The following is an 18,271-nucleotide window of genomic DNA, read 5'->3' as shown; positions in this document are numbered from 1 at the left end:
AGATCATGGCACATGCACATGGAAGGGCATGTGGGGATGTGTGGCGCCGGATTTCTGGCCTCTGGCCTCTGGGGATCTCTACTTTTAATGGACGAGTTGGTGAATCGTCTCCGTGGTTTATTTTCGCTGGTTTTTTTCGTCTCTTCTCCCACCACCCCCTCCCATCCTGGTTCATCGGTTTATTTTTCTCTTCACTCTTTATTACAACCAGAACTTTCCTAACCTATAACAAATCACGGATCTAACTTCCTTAAATTATGCAAATCAATTGATTCCTTTTATTGGTTCAATTTGTTTTAGGAAACAAATAACAGATCTTCAGGAAACAAATAATACATTTTAATCTAACTTCCTTAAATTATGCAAATCAATCGATTCCTTTTATTGGTTTAATTTGTCTTAGGAAACAAATAACAGATCTCTACTCCTAATGGACGAGTTGGTGAATCGTCTCTGCGGTTTATTTTCGCTGGTTTTTTTCGTCTCTCCTCCCACCACCCCTCCCACCCTGGTCCGCGGTTTATTTTTGCTGGGTTTTTTCGTCTCTCCTCCCACCACCCCCTCCCAGCCTGGTCCATCGGTTTATTTTTCTCTCCACTCTTTATTACAACCAGAACTTTCCTAACATATAACAAATCAGGGATCTAACTTTCTTAAATTATGCAAATCAATCGATTCCTTTTATTGGTTCAATTTATCTTAGGAAACAAATAACAGATTTTCAGGAAACAAATAATACATTTTAATCTAACTTCCTTAAATTATGCAAATCAATCGATTCCTTTTATTGGTTCAATTTGTCTTAGGAAACAAATAACAGATTTTCAGGAAACAAATAATACATTTTAATCTAACTTTCCTAACTTATCTAAATCAATCGATTTCTCTTATTAGTGAAATTAGTTTTAGGAAACAAATAACAGACACGTCACAACTTTCCTCCCAATAAATAGTTTCTTAACATTTACAAACTTTCCTAATCAGACACGTCATAAACGGGCAGGTACTGATATCATGTTACCAAACAATAAAAACCCATTTGCATAGAAATCAGTTCAAAAATCCTAACTTTCCTAAATTTTTAACTTTCCTTGATAACAACCAATATTTCCTATGTTTTCCACCTATTGAAGGAAATCACCCCTCCATCGATATTAGCATTTTTTTGAACTGAGATCTCCGGGTTATGATTATTTTTTTGATTCTTTCCAATTGTGACCTCTCCTTCCACTCCGGCTCCTTCTCGCATAAACACCTCCACCATAGCCAGGTGACACCGCCCCAGACCTCCTGCCTCTCCACACCTTCTCCGCCACCTCCTTCTCGTACTCCATTAACAATCCCTCCGCCACATTTGTCCACGGCGGCGTCGAGGGCATGGCGCAACAGCGTACCAGCGGTAGAGCAGCGCATAGCAGCAGGAAGCAACACGCAGCAGGCGAGGCGAGCGGCCGACGGTGGAGGGTAGAGATGCGGCCGGCGTGGCTGAGGGGGCGGCCGGCAGAAGATGGCCACGATTGGAGGCGGCGCGAGGCAGGGGCGCGACAGCGGGGCGAGCGAAGGGATAGGCGGCAGCAGACGGGGCGAGCGCAGCCAGCGAGAGTGTGGCGCGCGGCCAGGGTGTGTCTCGCGCGGGGTACAATGGTGCGGTGGCTGCGGTGAGCGCGACGGCAGCGGCGGGCGCGACCGACGCGGTGTAGCACGGGCGTGGGCATGGAGAGGGAGTGGCCCCGCGGGCGCGGAAGAAGAGCGGCAGGCTCGGGCATGGGCGTGCATAGGAGCGGGCATGTGCCACGGGGTCAATCCGAGGAGCTCAGTGGCTACCCCTGCAATGGCCATGGCGGACGGCGGTTCTCGGCCACGGCAAAATACCTAACGAGAGCAAACGAGAGGGGAAACATGGGAAAGGCAAGAGGAGATCATGGCGGTGTCAATGGCGCCCTAGGGGAAGACATGGGAGCTCTGGGCGACGCGGATCAAACGGCAATGTCGCGGTGGCCCAAGGTTGAGGAAGACGGCAGCGACGTCGATGCGGGGGTGCTGGACTTGATCTCGTTGGCGCAGACGAAGTAGCGAAGGCGTTCGGAGCTCCTCGACAAGCTCCTAGCCCGCAGGGAGGGCAGTGGCCATGTGGACGGGGTCGGTCATGGTGGCCGTGGCGTCTGACTTCGTCCAGATCGACGGGATCGAGCGAGCGAGGAGGAGAAGTGGATTTGGGAGGGGGCGTCGAGGAGGAGTGAGGCCATGGGGGCAGGGAAGGAAGGGCGTCACCCTTATCCATTCCCCTTCGATGCCAGCGAGGTTGTCGGGCGGGAGCCCGGCTCTGTAGCGACGCGGCTCGGGGAATAGGAGAAGACGACCGCGCGGGGACTGGACCGCTGAGCCGGTTCGGTGGCAAGGCCCGGGGGGCAGGGCGAATCCCCTTTTACATCGTCCTTTTGGTTTTTCAATGTATTCTAATCTGTTTCTCCTTTTTAACACCGTTTTCTATTTATTCTTATCAACTAAATGATCTCTACTCCTAATGTCTCAGTTGGTAGTCTCCGTTTCGGGTTTATTTTCGTCCCACCTCCCGAGTGAGGGAGAGGGGGAGAGAGAGTGAGGAAGAGGGAGGGAGAGGGTGTGTGTGTGAGAATTTGATGATAAAAAAGGTCGTCATTGTCACTTAATATGTATGAGAATATTAAATGTAATATTAACATAATTGATATTAAAAATTTAAAGTTAATGTGGCTCCGTTGCAACGCACGGGCGTTCTTCTAGTAGTATTAAGTGCATTCTCATTGAGTATTGCGCCAAACACCTTGCAGGCAGGGGAATTGCTGAACGAAATGCCTTGTTGGCCACTTGATCGAGCTGGAGCTGTGGCAGCCAGGAGATCGAATATGCTCTACTCCTAAATAACGGCTCGCTAGGAATTTGTGTGTGGCTGCCTGTGGCACATGCGTGTGACAGCCAGCACGGATCGATGATCGTCCGGGGACAAGGGGGAGGATCTCGCTGGTTAGTTAATCAACTGTATCGGATTCCGTCAGGTGGATCACAGGCTAAACTCACTGGACTGGACTGCAGCTCAGAGGGGCTGCGCACAATTCGGTTGCTGTGCAGCTAACTGCAGAATCTGTCCATTCTCCATTCTCTTTTTTTCGAAAAGGGGCGGTCAATGGGCACAACTGGCCTTTTGGACAACCTTGAGAGGAAGAGATGACAGCACTCTTGAGCTGCTACTGCTAGCTGCTTGGGCCGGCTGTGGATAGGGCTGTAGATGAACCTGTGGACGACACATGTCGTCGTTGTCAGTCGTCACAAGCCACATCTGAATCTGGCCGGAGTGGTCAGCGTCACGGCGCGCGCCCGCCTTGTCGTGTAAAGCTTTTGGCCTTTTGGGAGTGGTGACGGACTGATGGATGCATGCGCCGACCGGCGACGGCGACGTCGACGTGCGCGCGAGAGCTGGGCCGGGCTGAGACGGCGAAGTGACTGCGGATCCGTTCAAACATGGACTCCGTGCTACTAGTAGGATGCACCAGTGCTCGTTCGGTTCTACTCCTTCCGTTCCAAAATAAAATAGATGACTCATCTATTTTGAAACGGAGGGAGTAAGCCTGAAACTAGATAGAGAGGAGTAGTAAGGAGGAAAGTTTCAGCCTGAAGAAAGATGGTCAAGGACCGGCTGGTTAAGTCAAGGGGTTGGTGCGTGCTAGCTTTCACTTAGATCTGGTACAAACTCGGGTCTTTTTCACTCTTTTAGATTAGATTAGATATGCATGGCGCCGTGCGCTCGTCGATCGGGTGCGTACGGCGGCCAGGCCGATTCGTGGTGATCAAGCTAGGCCGTGCCTCGGTGGAGATCTTCCGGAGATCGTCACGATCGGCACGGCGGAGCTAACTAACGCACCGAACTGCCACGCGGACGCACATGCCTTCCGGTTGCGCGAAGTTTCGCCGGGCGAGCCCGCACATGCGTGCGCCCGTGGCTGGACCGTGGTACGCCACGTCCGCCGCGGCCGAGCTTGATTGTCCTAGAGACGTACGCCCGGCCGCCCCGGGGCCGTCCTTGCGAATGGGGCATCGTTCGTGCCGGAGACGGTCGACATGGGGGACGGCCGGTTTGATTTGATCGTGGTTCGTGCAGCCTCGTGGCTTTCGGGGGCTCCCTCTGCCCGCGCGTTGATCTTCGGCGGGTCCACACCCTGCTGCATCCGAGGCCTGAAAGCCTGCTCGTGTCGAACGTTTTGCCGCTGCGTCGTCGTGGAGCAACATTAACGTGGCGAACACAGGGCCGGCCTGCATTTTTGGGCAAGAGAAGGATGGAATTTAGGAGGAAACAAAGTCCATTTTACACACAGGTTCGATTTAGACCGGGATTGCAAAGTTCAAGGTGCAACCGGCGGGGATTTCGACGCGGGGATTCGTTTCGTCAAACCTCTATGAGTTCAGAGTTTAAAATGGACCTTTTTCCGGATTTTATTAACTCACAACGAAGCGACGGATCTTGAGGGGATTCCTATGGCAAGAGAAGGGTGTTGCTCGAAGGAACTGCTTAGCTACCTCTGACATTATCACTCTTTCAAGAGCTGACAGTGGGCTTGGAGTCGGGGATCTCCGGGTACCCTGCTACTGGTTTGCACGACAGTGTTGTCGGCAGATGATCCCAACGGTTGTCAGTAATAACGACAGAACTATCTCTCTCTCTCTCTCCCTCCCTTTTTTTTTGCAAATGAACGATGCAACTATGCGACACCACTCCATTCCCTTGGTAGTAGAGGTAACAAAATACGTGTTGGGTGATGGCGCCAAGATATCATTCTGCTACGATGACTAGAGCGGCAGTGGTAGACTGAAGAACACCTTCCCCTACCTTGTTCACCTTTGTCAAAAATCACGTCTACTCAGTTTCCACGTAGTTTAATGAACACTGGGACATCCAACTACACCTAATTAAATCTTTCGCCCATGCTACAAGAGAACTAGTGGATCTACTCAATCGCCCCGGTACCATCCAGCCCGAACAAACACTTTCAGGTTGTAGGATCTCCTCTACTCAAACACTTTCAGGGCTATCTCTCGTTTTCGAACACTTCAGCATTTCTTGTAGGTGCCACCTACGCGCACTAGCCCGTGACCTGCATCACCACCGCACGCCCAGCCCGCGCCATGCATCTCCACCGCGCCTCCATGGGCGCGCGATCGAGCTCACGCCACACGGACTGAGAAAGCTGCGTTGTTGCCACCCTGGTCCGGCCCGAGATAGTTGGTTGCCTCCTGAAGGAGAAGGCAATCCCCTAAAAAAAGAGGAGAAGGCAATCAGGGACAAGTGCAAGAGGTTGTGCGCTACCCATCGTTCCGTCATTTCGAAGGAGAATTGACTTGGGAGGAAAAGCAAGAAGAGTGGCGCCATAGGGAAAGGCATCTGCAGTTGCTTGATGGATGGTTCTTTTTTTTCGGGTTACGTGTCTGATGTCTTTTCGATGAGGGTTCCGTTGCTATGTTGTAATCGATGATCCGATGGTTTATACTTGTAGTGGGTTGGGGGTGTTTGTTCGTCTGATGGGTTGGTCGTGGAGATTCATGCTTTGGAGGTAGTCCACACGTGGTGTGGTTGTAACGGTTTTTGTTCGGTTTTTTGTCAATTAATTGGGTAATTTTATCTACTTAATTAACCGATGAGGCAAATCTTTTGTCTCCATATCGGAAAGGGTCTTAGATTTTCCACCAGAAATACATGTATGCTTTCTGAACAAAATTTTAGGAGGAGTTTGCTCAAATGAGGGTACTTTTGTGTTGATCATGATGAGCAGAGGATGGTCAAAATATTGGAAATACGAGCAATTTACCATATAATTTAACTAACAGAAACAACAGATAAAACATGACTAAAATAACAGAGATAGGGCAAGTCATCCGATCTAACAGGGAGTAGGCAAATAGCATCTGAAAAGGTGAACTTGAATTGAACATATCTAGAACAGATGCTAGAACAAGAAACTCTAGCGTAAATCGAACAGAAAAGACATGAGTACATACTGGACAATGGCAATAGCATTGCCGTAGTGTTGTCGTCGGCCATGTTGACAAAGAGGTTGTCGACGTCGGGGAAGTGCTCGACTAAGTCTGTGGTGTTCGTGATGAAGAGTTCAGTAGTCGCGCAGAGTGCTCCCCAAAACCTTATCACCCTTCTCATGTACAAGACTCAAAGCTGTGGGATAGGAAAAATCATAGCAACTCAGTCCTCTGGAACTCGGGGACGTGAGGCAAGTGTTGTGTAACGAAGAGATGGGAGGCGAAACGAACAGGCAACAGCCGCTGTGTGCAACGTTTGTACTCATTCCCGCAACCCGCGGCGCACGCGCGTCGTGACGAGGCAGGCGGCGGCGGCGGAGGAGTGCGCATGAACGTCTATATATATATATATATATATATATATATATATATATATATATATATATATATATATATATATATATATATAAGGAGGTCCAACTCCTACCAAACTAGCAATGTGAGGCTAAACTTTAGTCTCACCTCTTGCCTTGCGAGAATGAGCTAAATGGGCCTCTAGGATTTATTAGGAATTCTGAAAATGATTATTGGGCTAGCCCAAAATAGACCAAATTCCAACACACACGTGGTATCAAGTTTCACATAATGAGTAGGTATGGTGGTATGACATCCATTGAGTCTGTCGAAACAATATGTAACTCACAAATCTGTAGCCACAACCAAAAAGTTAGAACTTAGGAACATGGCCGTGGGTAATGGAACCATGGCAATTATTCTCAAGTAGAGTTCGTCATATATTTTCCGCGAATATGCAAAGCTTGCGTATCTTTTCATTGATAGAAGGAAAGAGAATGAGTACAGGGGAGGATATAACACATGACACGAACGCAAGAATGCGCGAACATGGTGCCCGGAGTAAAGAGATAGGAGGATGCTCGACCCAAATAGAGAAAACACTACAGTAAAACCCAACAAGCCCCAAACTAGAGAGGCAGACCGAGACCAACAAGATGTTCAACATCACCAGAGCCACCCATGGGAACGCCGTGAGCGATCAAGATGGCGTCTTCATGAAGGAGAACGACGTTGTCACCATCTGATCCGAAGAACCGAACTCAGGTTTTCCCTTGAGCTTTAAGAGCGACACAGATAAAGGCCATGTCAGCGCCTCCAAGCAGGGAAACAGCACCAGCGAGTGTCGCTGCTGCCATCATCGGCAAGCCGAGCAGGGATTTTTCCCTGGCTTGAGTCTGAGCAATCCCATAGCTGTCAGAATGGAAACTGGAGATGAGAAAGTCACCTCATTTGTTTGAATCGCCACAGAAAGACGGGGATGGGGCTACACCTCCCACTGGAGGGAGGCATCGGGCGCCGCTGACCACGACCTTTGGATCCAATGCAAGCGAGGCGTGGAGGAGGGCAAGGTCGGGGAGGCGGCAAGGCAGAGGGAGGCAATGTAGAGGAAATGACGGCGAACGAAAACGCCGGTGAGTAGGGAACTTGAGAGAATGCATATCTGCGCGACCAAGCTGCCGGGGCCGGAGCTACCAGGTCACTGACGCAACTACCGGATCGTCGAGGCTAGAGCTGCCCGATAGAGACTCCGACAAAACGTGGATGTTGGAGGACGTAGGTCCAAGGTCGTCGGGGGCTGGAGCAGTGCCGGCAGAAAGCCCGTTGTGAGGCTTCACACACCCTCCACACCACCAGGCAGGCACGCCGCTGGAAAACGGCCATAGTGGCCTCAACAGGTCACCACGCCAGAACCGTCGTCGCCGCAGCTCGAAAGGAGACACCACCGGCGACGAGGAGACCCGTCAAAGAGTCAAGCCCACATGCCTCGACCAGCATGGCGCTAGCCTGGGCGCGACGTCCGTGCCTGCACCCCTGGCCAGTAGCAGCACTCAAAGCAAGGGGAGCTGGGCTGCACCGACGGGAGGACTTATAGGGGAGCCGCAACGTTGAGGCCGTGTTGCGCTACAGCACCGTCGGACCGGTAAGGAGAGCAGCAACCGGAGGAGACCACCCGAGCCGCACGAAGAACATATCTCAGGGAGGGGAGTTGGGGATGCAACGCCGCGGCGAAAACAGATCCGCCCCACCACCACCGTGTTGGGGAATGCAGTATTTAAAAAAAAAATTCCTACGATCATGCAAGATCTATCTAGGAGAAGCATAGCATCGAGCGGGGAGAGTGTGTCCACGTACCCTCGCAGACTGAAAGCGGAAGCGTTAAATAATGCGGTTGATGTAGTCGAATATCTTCGCGATCCAACCGATCAAGTACCAAACGCACGACACCTCCGCGATCTGCACACGTTCAGCTCGGTGACGTCCCTCGAACTCTTGATCCAGCTGAGACCGAGGGAGAGTTTCGCAGCACGACGGCGTGATGACGGTGATGATGAAGTTACCGACGCAGGGCTTTGCCTAAGCACTACAACAATATGACCGAGGTGGAAATCTGTGGAGGGGGGCACCGCACACGGCTAAAACAATCAACTTGTGTGTCTATGGGGTGCCCCCCTCCCCCGTATATAAAGGAGGGGAGGAGGGGGCCGGCCGGCCTCATGGTGCGGCCCCAAGGGGGGGGGATCCCACTCCTACTAGGAGTAGGTTCCCCCCTTTCCTAGTCCTAATAGGAGGGGGAAGGAAGGGGAAGAGGAGAAGAAGGAAAGGGGGGCCGGCCCCATTCCCAATTCGGATTAGGCTTGGGGGGGGGGGGGGCGCCCCTCCTCTTGGCCGCCTCCTCTCTCTTCCACTAAAGCCCATGTAGGCCCATTAAGCCCCCGGGGGGTTCTGGTAACCTTCCGGTACTCCGAAAAATGCCCGAACTCATCTAAAACCTTTCCGGTGTCCAAACATAACCTTCCAATATATCAATCTTCATGTCTCAACCATTTCGAGACTCCTCGTCATGTCCGTGATCACATCCGAGACTCTGAACAACCTTCAGTACATCAAAACACATAAACTCATAATACCGACCGTCATCGAACGTTAAGCGTGCGAACCCTACGAGTTCGAGAACTATGTAGACATGACCGAGACTCATCTCCGGTCAATAACCAATAGTGGAACCTGGATGCTCATATTGGTTCCCACATATTCTATGAAGATCTTTATCGGTCAAACCGCATAACAACATACGTTGTTCCCTTTGTCATCGGTATGTTACTTGCCCGAGATTCGATCGTCGGTATCTCAATACCTAGTTCAATCTCGTTACCGGCAAGTCTCTTTACTCATTCCGTAATGCATCATCCCGCAACTAACTCATTAGTCACATTGCTTGCAAGGCTTATAGTGATGTGCATTACCGAGAGGCCCAGAGATACCTCTCCGACAATTGGAGTGACAAATCCTAATCTCGATCTATGCCAACTCAACAAGCACCATCGGAGACACCTGTAGAGCATCTTTATAATCACCCAGTTACGCTGTGACGTTTGATAGCACACTAAGTGTTCCTCCGGTATTCGGGAGTTGCATAATCTCATAGTCATAGGAACATGTATAAGTCATGAAGAAAGCAATAGCAACAAACTAAACGATCATCATGCTAAGCTAACGGATGGGTCTTGTCAATCACATCATTCTCTAATGATGTGATCCCGTTAATCAAATGACAACTCATGTCTATGGTTAGGAAACTTAACCATCTTTAATTAATGAGCTAGTCAAGTAGAGGCATACTAGTGACACTCTGTTTGTCTATGTATTCACACATGTACTAAGTTTCCGGTTAATACAATTCTAACATGAATAATAAACATTTATCATGATATAAGGAAATATAAATAACAACTTTATTATTGCCTCTAGGGCATATTTCCTTCACTCTCCCACTTGCACTAGAGTCAATAATCTAGATTACACAGTAATGATTCTAACACCCATGGAGTCTTGGTGCTGATCATGTTTTGCTCGTGAGAGAGGCTTAGTCAACGGGTCTGCAACATTCAGATCCTTATGTATCTTGCAAATCTCTATGTCTCCCTCCTTGACTTGATCGCGGATGGAATTGAAGCGTCTCTTGATGTGCTTGGTTCTCTTGTGAAATTTGGATTCCTTTGCCAAGGAAATTGCACCAGTATTGTCACAAAAGATTTTCATTGGACCCGATGCACTAGGTATGACACCTAGATCGGATATGAACTCCTTCATTTGCTGCTTCCGAAGTAGCTATGTACTCCGCTTCACAGGTAGATCCCGACACGACGCTTTGCTTGGAACTGCACCAACTGACAGCTCCACCGTTTAATATAAATACGTCTTCGGTTTGTGACTTAGAGTCATCCGGATCAGTGTCAAAACTTGCATCTACGTAACCATTTACGACGAGCTCTTTGTCACCTCCATAAACGAGAAACATATCCTTAGTCCTTTTCAGGTATTTCAGAATGTTCTTGACCGCTGTCCTGTGATCCACTCCTGGATTACTTTGGTACCTCCCCGCTAAACTAATAGCAGGGCACACATCAGGTCTGGTACACAGCATTGCATACATGATAGAACCTATGGCTGAAGCATAGGGAATGACTTTCATTTTCTCTCTATCTTCTGCAGTGGTCGGGCATTGAGTCTGACTCAACTTCACACCTTGTAACACAGGCAAGAACTCTTTCTTTGCTTGATCCATTTTGAACTTCTTCAAAACTTTATCAAGGTATGTGCTTTGTGAAAGTCCAATTAAGCGTCTTGATCTATCTCTATAGATCTTGATGCCCAATATATAAGCAGCTTCACCGAGGTATTTCATTGAAAATTACTTGTTCAAGTATCCTTTTATGCTATCCAGAAATTCTATATCATTTCCAATCAACAATATGTCATCCACATATAATATTAGAAATGCTACAGAGCTCCCACTCACTTTCTTGTAAATACAGGTTTCTCCAAAAGTCTGTATAAAACCATATGCTTTGATCACACTATCAAAACGTTTATTCCAACTCCGAGATGCTTGCACCAGTCCATAAATGGATCGTAGAGCTTGCACACTTTGTTAGCATCCTTTGGATCGATAAAACCTTCTGGTTGCATCATATACAACTCTTCTTCCAGAAATCCATTCAGGAATGCAGTTTTTACATCCATTTGCCAAATTTCATAATCATAAAATGCGGCAATTGCTAACATGATTCGGACGGACTTAAGCATCGCTACGGGTGAGAAGGTCTCATCGTAGTCAACTCCTTGAACTTGTCGAAAACCTTTCGCAACAAGTCGAGCTTTGTAGACAATAACATTACCGTCAGCGTCAGTCTTCTTCTTGAAGATCCATTCTATGGCTTGCCGATCATCGGGCAAGTCAACCAAAGTCCACACTTTGGTCTCATACATGGATCCCATCTCAGATTTCATGGCCTCAAGCCATTTTGCGGAATCCGGGCTCATCATCGCTTCCTCATAGTTCGTAGGTTCGTCATGGTCAAGTAACATGACCTCCAGAACAGGATTACTGTACCACTCTGGTGTGGATCTTACTCTGGTTGACCTACGAGGTTCGGTAGTAACTTGATCTAAAGTTACATGATCATCATCATTAGCTTCCACACTAATTGGTGTAGGAGTCACATGAACTGATTTATGTGATGAACTACTTTCCAATAAGGGAGCAGGTACAGTTACCTCATCAAGTTCTACTTTCCTCCCACTCACTGCTTTCGAGAGAAACTCCTTCTCTATAAAGGATCCATTCTTAGCAACGAATATCTTGCCTTCGGATCTGTGATAGAAGGTGTACCCAACAGTCTCTTTTGGGTATCCTATGAAGACACATTTCTCTTATTTGGGTTCGAGCTTATCAGGTTGAAGCCTTTTCACATAAGCATCGCAGCCCCAAATTTTAAGAAACGACAACTTGGGTTTCTTGCCAAACCACAGTTCATAAGGTGTCGTCTCAACGGATTTAGATGGTGCCCTATTTAACGTGAATGCAGTCATCTCTAAAGCATAACCCCAAAATGATAGCGGTAAATCAGCAAGAGACACCATAGATTGCACCATATCTAATAAAGTGCGGTTACGACGTTCGGACACACCATTGCGCTGTGGTGTTCCGGGTGGCGTGAGTTGCGAAACTATTCCGCATTGTTTTAAATGAAGACCAAACTTGTAACTCAAATATTCTCCTCCACGATCAGATCGCAAAAACTTTATTTTCTTATTACGATGATTTTCCACTTCACTCTGAAATTCTTTGAACTTTTCAAATGTTTCATACTTATGTTTCATCAAGTAGATATACCCATATCTGCTTAAATCATCTGTGAAGGTCAGAAAATAACGATACCCGCCGCGAGCCTCAATATTCATCGGACCGCATACACCAGTCTGTATTATTTCCAATAAATCTGTTGCTCGCTCCATTGTTCCGGAGAACGGAGTTTTAGTCATCTTGCCCATGAGGCATGGTTCGCAAGTACCAAGTGATTCCAAAAGTCCATCAGTATGGAGTTTCTTCATGCGCTTTACACCAATATGACCCAAACGGTAGTGCCACAAATAAGTTGCACTATCATTATCAACTCTGCATCTTTTGGCTTCAATATTATGAATATGTGTATCACTACTACCGAGATTCAACAAAAACAGACCACTCTTCAAGGGTGCATGACCATAAAAGATATTACTCATATAAATAGAACAACCATTATTCTATGATTTAAATGAATAACCGTCTCGCATCAAACAAGATCCAGATATAATGTTCATGTTCAACGCTGGCACCAAATAACAATTATTCAGGTCTAAAACTAATCCCGAAGGTAGATGTAGAGGTAGCGTGCCGACCACGATCACATCGACTTTGGAACCATTTCCCACGCGCATCGTCACCTCGTCCTTAGCCAATCTTCGCTTAATCCGTAGTCCCTGTTTCGAGTTGCAAATATTAGCAACAGAACCAGTATCAAATACCCAGGCACTACTGCGAGCATTAGTAAGGTACACATCAATAACATGTATATCACATATACCTTTGTTCACCTTGCCATCCTTCTTATCCGCCAAATACTTGGGGCAGTTCCGCTTCTAGTGACCAGTCTATTTGCAGTAGAAGCACTCAGTCTTAGGCTTAGGTCCAGACTTGGGCTTCTTCACTTGAGCAGCAACTTGCTTGCCGTTCTTCTTGAAGTTCCCCTTGTTCCCTTTACCCTTCTTCTTGAAACTGGTGGTCTTGTTGACCATCAACACTTGATGCTCCTTCTTGATTTCTATCTCCGCAGCCTTTAGCATCGCGAAGAGCTCTGGAATTGTCCTATCCATCCCTTGCATATTATAGTTCATCACGAAGCTTTTGTAGCTTGGTGGCAGTGATTGAAGAACTCTGTCAGTGACACTATCAACTAGAAGATTAACTCCCAGCTGAGTCAAGTGATTATGATACCCAAACATTTTGAGTATATGTTCACTGACAGAACTATTCTCCTCCATTTTGCAGCTGTAGAACTTATTGGAGACTTCATATCTCTCAATCCGGGCATTTGCTTGAAATATTAACTTCAACTCCTGGAACATCTCATATGCTCCATGACGTTCAAAACGTCGTTGAAGTCCCGGTTCTAAGACGTAAATCATGGCACACTAAACTATCAAGTAGTCATTAGCTTTGCTCTGCCAGGCGTTCATAACGTCCGGCGTCGCTCTTGCAGCGGGTCTTGCACCTAGCGGTGCTTCCAGGATGTAATTCTTCTGTGCAGCAATGAGGATAATCCTCAATTTACAGACCCTCTAGGAACGCATTAAAATTCAAAGGAACAGTAGCACGAGCCATTGATCTACAACAACATAGACATGCAAAATACTATCAGGTACTAAGTTCATGATAAATTAAAGTTCAATTAATCATATTACTTAAGAACTCCCACTTAGATAGACATCCCTCTATTCATCTAAGTGATCACGTGATCCAAATCAACTAAACCATGTCCGATCATCACGTGAGATGGAGTAGTTTTCAATGGTGAACATCACTATGTTGATCATATCTACTATATGATTCACGCTCGACCTTTCGGTCTCAGTGTTCCGAGGCCATATCTGCATATGCTAGGCTCGTCAAGTTTAACCCGAGTATTCTGCGTGTGCAAAACTGGCTTGCACCCGTTGTATGTGAACGTAGAGCTTATCACACCCGATCATCACGTGGTGTCTCGGCACGACGAATTGTAGCAACGGTGCATACTCAGGGAGACCACTTGTACCTTGAAATTTAGTGAGAGATCATCTTATAATGCTACCGCCGAACTAAGCAAAATAAGATGCATAAAGGATAAACATCACATGCAATCAATATAAGTGATATGATATGGCCATCATCATCTTGTGCCTTTGATCTCCATCTCCAAAGCATCGTCATGATCACCATTGTCACTGGCTTGACACCTTGATCTCCATCGAAGCATCGTTGTCGTCTCACCAACTATTGCTATCACGACTATCGCTACCGCTTAGTGATAAAGTAAAGCAATAACATGGCGATTGCATTTCATACAATAAAGCGACAACCATATGGCTCCTGCCAGTTGCCGATAACTATTACAAAACATGATCATCTTATACAACAATTGTGGCACCCCGATCCGCATGGAGCAGGGGGCCTTCGCACGTCAGCCCATGATAACACCTGACGCACGACAGGACCAAGATACAGCATTCCAGGTACAAGAATATTCATCAAATACATGTATAGAAGAGTACATCATTGATGAATACAATCATCTGGCATAGCCCTAAGTCTATAAACTGACAACGGAAGTCTATTTAAATGGCGGCGGAAGTCTTGGTTTGGAAGCATAACAACTCTGGCTGGGCTCCACAACTCACAGGACTGGTAAGGTTACGGCCTAGCACGACGGATCAAGCGAACAACTCGGGTACGACCTACAAAACTGGCATGACACGCCAGGTCAGTACATTGAATGTACTTGCAAGACAACCAAATACATAGCATCCAAACAAGCTGCAGACAAAGCAAGAACCGAGCGCATGCAACACCCTATCTTATAAGCATGAACAAAATCATAACATCTACTAACATGGCAATGACATGGCATATCAGAACATGATTATAACATTGTAATAGAAAAACATAGAATTTTATCTCAATCATGGCATAACTTAACATGTCAATCAAAGCATAGCATGGCATCAAGAAACTATGCTGAAAATAAACTACCAATAATATCCAATGCAGACATAGCATGTTAACATTATGCAATCATCTTCTGTTCTATCATGGTTCTTTAAATGCAAATAATGATATATTATTCCAGCAATGCAACCAAACTTGTGCACCGAGTCCCTCGGACTCTCTTATCAACTGTGATCATCTCTGGATCACAAACACACCACCAAAGTGGTCTTTCTCAAGAACAACTCGATCCTTACGGCGATCACAACCACTTATCTCATCATCAAAATATCGTCGTGACTCCTCACGACTATCTCATAGTTCAAGTTACCATATTCTTGTTATCACATATTTATTTACCAACTTAATTATTTCAGTTTGTCCTCCATTTCGACCAAGACCTGATAGTGGGACCTACTACGAACTGTTGCTATCGATAGACTTTATACACTCTGTAGAGGTAGCACACTGTACCCACACCACGGAACCCATGGCCTCGTCATCCCATTCGGGTGGACCAACGGCATTCCGACGAAACCAACCTACTGCCATGACGCTCTCCTGGCCACTCCTACCCAATCCCCAATAGGCTGGTCCTGGGTGGCCCCGTGTCTACCAAAGACACCCCGACCACCGTCGTGGTCAACTCCCACTCGGGGACACTCCCACTCGAGGACTGGTACCAAAAATCTCAAAAAACGAGCACACAAGGTTATGTCCGCTTACCTGATCAGGGTAAGCATGCCCATAACCTTCCCTAGTGGGAGGCACCGGCGAGAGGTCACGACAATAGCTCGCATTAAGGCCTTCCCACAAAGGCAAATGTGGCTGCACTGAAAAAGTTCGATTTGGTGGCACTATGCCTCGATCCCATCGATGACGGAGGAGGTTTGTTATTATTAAGTCATTTTATTTTCTTCTCCATCATCATGAGCATATTAAACATGAGTGCAACAATGAGCATGCAGCGTACAAATAGATGGACAAAATATCGAACTTCTCAAGTACACAACTATCAAATATAGAGCATGACAATATCAAGTACTAGCATATCACGGTGCATTTCAATCATCATAACATCTTATAACGATGCCATGAAAATAAAGTAGAGTAGTGACATGGCAAATAATAACATTTTAATTAGCATGGCAAAAGATATCATGAAAACACAAGCATGCATGACAGGCATAATAGAATAACTGCAGACGAAAACGATGTGAAACAACTGAACCTACACATACACAAGGTGCAAGCAAAGTCAACATGCAAGTTCGGGGCTCATGATAAGAGGTTGGCTTGCCTGGGGGTCGTCAAATACTCCGGGAAGAAGTGCGAAATGATCGCGAAAAGATTTGCCGGAAACAGTTCCTTCTCGGAGGGGGCTGTTTACGGGCAAGGGCAAAAAGGTCATTTTCACTGTGTGAAAATATTATGAAAATGACATCAACGGAACGGGCTCGACGAAACGAAGACGTGGGCTTTGGATTCACCTCATTTGGAGTTGTGGGTAAAAAGATATGACCGTTTAACTATCAGGGACCAATCTGTAAAGAAAATCATTACAAACGGGGCCCTAGCAGAAAAACAGATCGCGTCTTTCTCAGAAATACGCTTTCCAGAAAGGAAAGCACATTCTAACCCGAAGAAGAGGAAGAATACGCTTTCGGTGATTGAAAGCGCATTATCTAGCAATACGCTTTCGCGTGGGGAAAACGACTTCGCGCCTGGGGCGCGTCCACTTATCCAACGTGGCGCTCCCCGTCTCGCCGACAGGTGGGGCCCAAAGGCAGGGTCAACGCGGGTGGGGCCCGCCTGGCCTTCTTCTTCCTCACGCTCGGGGTCGAGCGAGGCAGCGGGAGGGGATCGCCCCGACGGCGATCGCCGGCGCGTCCGGCCACCTCTCGCGACGGCCGACCTACCCACGAGCTTAGGAGAACGAGGCGCATCTCCTGGTGGGCTCGGTTGCCGGCGAGGAGCGCGGGAGAAGAAGCAGCAGGGCACGCGGCGGAGAGGGGCTTCGGGCTCTGGTGGGCATGGGGTTCTGGAGGGGGAAGCGGAGGGGCGGCGAGCCAGGGAGGATCGACGGGGAGTGGCGCGTCCATCCATGAGCTCAGACTGGGCAGGGGACGGCCGGAGAGAGAGAATGGCCGAGGGGGATCGGCGGCGGCCATTCGGCCATGGAGGGGGATGTGGAGCTCCAAGGCGAGTGGGGAGGCTTTGAGAGGCGTTGTGGCTGCGAAAGAGCTCGAGGGATCTACTTATAGCCGCGGGAGAGCTCAGGAAGGGGGGGGGGGCGAGGTGGCACGCGGCGTGCGACGTGTCCGTGCGCCGGCGAGGGCGCAGGCGCGGCCAAGGCTCACGGGAAGGCACGGGAAGGCGACGAGGGGGATCAAGACGAACGCCAGAGGGTCACGGAGACGAGGAAGGCGTGCAGACGAACGGAGGAAGAAGACATCGGCGAGGAAGACGACGATGCACAGGAGCACACTATTCTGGTCGTTGGCACGGCTCTCCGGAGAAGAAAACGAAGGGGGGCAGTGGTCCAGAGGGAAGACGACGACGAGGGGGGGCTACTGGACATTAATGGCGAGGCCAGAGGCGGTCGGGGCAGCGATGCCGACGACCACAGTGGCTAGACCACCGTTTTGGCTGGTTACACGCGTGGTCACCACTGGCATGGCACGCTCTGGGGTTTTAACTGATGTAAATTCATGTCTACCGCGTAGTCCTTCCAGCGTGGAGTGTTACCATGGTGAAAGATCGGGCAGAGACAAATGGAGATGAGTGAAACAAGCTCCACAAGTTTGCTGTTGCAAACTTGGCAACATCCTAGAGATTAAACCAGAGAGGGTAAATGGTAAACTTGATGTCCGGGAGGCTTGGGGTAGAAAGGACTACGGTCCTGGGAGTTTTGAGGTAAAATGGACAACTATTTACCATAGTTGCTGTACAACCACCAAAACTGACCCAGAAACTTAATCATGATGAAACACTCACTAGGAGTGATGGATTGGGCTATAACTTGGCAAAGCCTGATGATTTGAACATACCATGATGCTGTAAAAAGTTCATACCAAATGGACTCACCAAAATGGTACTTCCTTCACAGCTATCATTTCTGTCCAAAAA

The sequence above is a fragment of the Aegilops tauschii genome, chromosome 3, assembly GCF_002575655.3.
Source record: "Aegilops tauschii subsp. strangulata cultivar AL8/78 chromosome 3, Aet v6.0, whole genome shotgun sequence".
Lineage (NCBI taxonomy): Eukaryota > Viridiplantae > Streptophyta > Magnoliopsida > Poales > Poaceae > Aegilops > Aegilops tauschii.
Note: the sequence above shows the minus strand (reverse complement) of the source record.